Consider the following 4,823-nt stretch of genomic DNA (forward strand, 5'->3'; position numbering starts at 1 on the left):
GTGCTCTTTCCTGCCAAGGCAGGGGGTCGGACTAGATGATCTACCTAGGTCCCTTCCGACTCTAGCTACTATGAAACTATGAAACATAGATTAATGAAAAACAAATAGTGTCAAACAAACTTGATCTCTTTCTTTGACAAAGTAATGACTTGGGTGGATGAGGAGAATACTGTGGATATAGGGGATCTGGATCTGCAAGGCTTTTGACAAGGTCCCACATGGCTTTCTTGTAAACAAAATTGGAGACGCTTGGGCTGGACAGAAGTACTCCAGGGTGGACAGACAACTGGCTTAATAGCCACAAGCAAAGTGTAGTTATGAGTGGGTCCATGTCAGGGTGGCAGGAGGTTTGAGTGGAGTCCCACAAGGGTCTGTCCTGGGCCCAGTGCTATTCAATGTGTTTATGAACAATTTGGATACTGGCATAGGCAGCTTTGGGAGCAAGTTTGCAGATGACATGAAACTAGGAAGGATTGTGAGCATGCTGGAGCAGATGAGCGCAGTTCAGAAGGTTCTCCGCAGGCTGTGAAGCTGGGCTGGAGCAACAGGATGAAGTTGCTTATGGACCAATACAAGGTGCTGCAGCTCAGGAGTGTAACCTTTCCACCAGGCACCAGGGGGCAACAACAGGGCCAGGGTTCAAATTTCAGGGGACCTAAATAAGTTTCTCACACAGAAATCTGGGATCACTGAATTGAACAGGGGTCTTACCCTTCACAGCCTGCAAGAAGGGGTCTGTGTAAATGCAAAGATCAGATTCAGGTCAAGACAAAGAAAACCCAAAATGCAATTTGAAACACTGTCAATTGCAAAGTGTTGTCTCTGGTTTGCACATCTTTGGAGAGACTCCACCTGTGCCCAGGCAGCCTGGGACTTGGGGCTTGCCCAAAAGGTTATTTCTAGGGGCCTGCACTCCCCACCCATCCCTGCCACTTAGCAACAGGCTGGAGAGAGGGACCCACACTGGAGAGTCCCAGGAGCTGCTCCTGGGGTTTGCTGTGACTTGGGGAGTTGCTAGTGAGCATTGGTCCTTCTGTGGTGCAAGGGGCCCCTCATTGCTCCCTGCAAGGCTGTAGGATGCAAACCTCCATTTCCATGTGGTGCCTGGGGGGGTGGGGAGTGATGGTGGCTGCAGTCAGCATAGCGTACCTCCAAATTCCTTGTGCTGATCACACAGCTCTGCTGGGGCAGAGAAGATCACAAAAAGCTCAGGAACCAGGCCTACCCATGGCAATGCCCATCTGCATTTCCCCTTCCACCTGGGCTCCTCTGGCTGGGGCACCTCTCTGGGGTCCTTTCTCCCAACTCACAGCACCAGACCTACAGGCTGGGGAACTCCCTTCTCATCAGTGGGGAAGCAGAAAAGGATCTTGGAGCCATCATTGATGCTAAGATAAACATGGGCTGGCAGTGTGGGGACGTGGTCAGGAAGGCCAACCACACCTTGTCATGCATCCACAGATGTATCTCGAGCAGGTCCAAGGAGGTGATCCTCCCCCTCTATGCGGCACTGGTCAGGCCACAGCTGGAGTACTGCATCCAGTTCTGGGCACCACACTTCAAAAGGGATGTGAACAACATGGAGAGGGTCCAGAGGAGGCCACTTGCATGGTCAGGGGACAGCAGGGCAGGCCCTGTGAAGCGAGGTGATGGGACCTGAACCTGTTCAGCCTCCACAAGAGAAGGCTGAGGGGGAATCTAGTGGCCTGTTACAAACTGGTCAGAGGGGACCAGCAGGCACCGGGGAGTCCCTGTTCCCCTGAGCACTGCCAGGAGTGACTAGAAATAACGGTCACAAGCTGGGAGAGGGGCGATTCAGGAGGTGCGACTTCATGGTCAGGGTGGCTAGGATCTGGAAACAATTTCCAAGAGAAGTGGTGCTGGCTCCTAACCTGGAGGTCTTTAAGAGGAGGTTAGATGTACACCTTGCTAGGGTCATTTGTCCCCAATACTCTTTCCTACCATGGCAGGGAGTCGGACTTGCCGATCTGCTCAGGTCCCGTCTGACCCGACCAACTATGAAATTATAATCTTTTAGAATTAGTCTTTGCCTACAGCCAGAATCCTTAACAAAGAATAATGTGTAAGTTGCAGCATCCCAGCTGTGGCCTTGCAACTCAGAGGTGCATCTCTAAAGCACATTGCCCCTGCTTCTCCATTGTCCTGAAGGAGAAAAAAATTGTTTTTTGGCTTATTTCAGCAAGAATATTCCCTGTAACTCCCAGCTCTCCTGCTCCTTTTGGGATGTTCTTAAGCTTCTTAGTTCTACAAGACCAGTTTCTGACTCCTCCATACTCCCGTGCATAAGGGCATAGTCCAGGTCTCTGCTAAGGGGCTGGACTTGATGATCCTCCGGGGTCCCTTCCAGCCCAAATCTCTATGTCTATGAAATCTAAAGCTCCCAGCTCCAGCCCCCTTCTAGCTAACTGTCCTTCCCATGTACCTGGCATGACATCACCCTAGCTTTCCCAGTCTTACTTTCAGGCCTCCCAACCAATTAATTTAAATGAACCCTGAAGACCCTGGCCAATGAGACCAGGCTTCAGATATCCCCTGATTTGCAGGCTGTATGCTGGAGACCAGGTTTTCTGATCTCAACACAGTGGGGGATGAGGGGGGGGATGGAGGGGTGGTGGTCCTAAAACAAATGCCACACAGGAGGGGGCTTTCCTGCCTACTGCCCAGGCATCATGCTTCCTCCAGATCAACAATCAAGGGAGCAGGCAGGGAATGGAGGGGCTTGATAAAGCTCTGGCTGGGATGATGTAGTTGGGGGCTGGTCCTGCTTTGAGCAGGGGGTTGGACTAGATGTGACCTCCTGAGGTCCCTTCAACCCTCACTGTCTATGAAAGGAAAGATGCAGTATTAAAGGAAAATAGACATGGGTCAAATTAAAGCACACTACAGCACAGAACAATACACACAGCAAATATGAAACCAAAACATGTTGCAGCACAACATGGCACATACATTCAGTTTATTGCATGCTCCCTACATTTTGTGCATCTTGCAGGAAGAATAATCAAAAGCATAGCTACAAAATGGGGGACCCCTGGCTAAATAGCACCACCATGGAAAAGGATTGGGGAGTCCTGGTAGATCACAGACTCAATAGGAATCTGCAGTGTGATGCAGATGCACAAAAAGCCAATACAGTTTGGGCTCCAGCAGCAGAAACATCAGGTGCAAGACATGGGAGGTAATAATGCCTCTGCTTGGCATGGGTCAGACTTTATCTGGATGCTGTGTGCAGTTCTGGGCTTCATATTTCCACAAAAAAAAGATATGGAGACATTAGAGAGGGTCCAGTGGCAGCAACAGATGATCCAGAGCTTGGAAGGCAAGTCATATGACGAGAGGCTGGAGGAGCTGGGCAGGATCAGCTTGCAGAAAAAGTGCCTAAGCGGGGTCATGACAGTAGCCTGCAAATCCCTGAAGGGCTGCCAGAGCGAAGAGAAAAAGCCCCTCTTCTCTTGCTGCAGAGAGGTGGATGTGGAGCGATGGCTGGCAGTTGCAGCAAAGCAGATTTAGGCTGGAGATCCAGAGACACTTCTTCCCGGTCAGAGCAGGGAGGCTGTGGAATAGATGTCAGGAAAGTTGTGGAGGCTCCCTCACTGGAAGTACTCAGGGAGAGGCTGGACAGCCACTGGGCAGGGATTATCTAGCTGTAGCGATGCCTGTGCTCTACTGTGGCATTTCCTAACCTTCTGGGCTGTGCTGTTTGCCCCTGCTCTCCTTTTCTGCTATGTTTGTCAGGGGGGTTTTAAAGCCTCCTTCAGGAGCACTGGGTGGCGGCTGTAGCCCAAGCTGCAGACCGTGTTTGGGCTGTGCCAATGATCCTGCTGGGACTCAAACTCAGAGAGGCTTGCCTTTCTGCTCTCCTTTTGGGGTCAGGCTGACTGCATTTGGGGTCAGGAAGGAATCCCCCCCTTCCCCCCCAGACTGGGGAGTTTCACCTTCCTCTCTAGCAGGGGGTATACTAGTAGGGGGCTATAGTTTGTGCCTGGGGTTTCTTCAGTGTCTCTGAACCCTGTGGTAGCAGCAGGACATTGGTGGCTGTGCCCTCCCCCCCACCACACACACGCTTTCCCTGGGGGCAGGGGTGATGCCTGGGGCTGTGTCAGAGATGAGTGTGTTGTGTGGCTCCGATGTCGGACATGGGGTTGGTTTGGACGGGGCTGAGCCTGCCTCAGGCCAGGGCTGGACGAGACGTGACCCCGCAGCTCTGCCACACCAGGCTTTCTGAGACTTCGTGGCTGTTCTCCATGGTGCTGCCACCCGGCCTGTCCACGGCTTGTGCCTGTGGTTGTGACGCTTCTTCCTGAAGCGCAGCCTCTGCCCCGTCCGCACTGAACTTCACCCCGTCGGGCTGCCCCCTGGGAGCTGTCCGGTCGCAGAGACCCGTCCGAGTCGCGCTTCCGTTCCCCACCAGCTTTCCCGGTCCGTGGGCTGCTCCGGCAGCCCTCGCTTCCAGCCTCTGGAGCATGAGGAGTCTGTGGAGCAGCCCGGGCCCAGGCCGGACCCCAGCAAAAGCCTCCTTCCCACCGACGTCCGAGGCGCCCCCGCCCACCGGGAGTGCGTGCGGGGCACGAGACCGCCGCGACAGTCTCGAGGAGCCGGGAGGTCGCCCCGCCGGGTACTGCTGCTGCACAGATGTGCCCCAAAGTCCCGCCCCACCTCCCGGGCTGCAGGGAACCGCTGGACCCCAGGCAGCTCGCTCTGGGCAGCCCCAGCCGGGCCCGGCCTGGTACAGTAGATGCCCGGCTTCCCGCCCCCGGGGTCTGCCCCGCGCAGCCGCGGGACCAAGCCCGACGGGAGCAGGC

This window comes from Crocodylus porosus, unplaced genomic scaffold (genome assembly GCF_001723895.1).
Source record: "Crocodylus porosus isolate Cpor-Errol unplaced genomic scaffold, CroPor_comp1, whole genome shotgun sequence".
Taxonomy (NCBI): Eukaryota; Metazoa; Chordata; order Crocodylia; family Crocodylidae; genus Crocodylus; species Crocodylus porosus.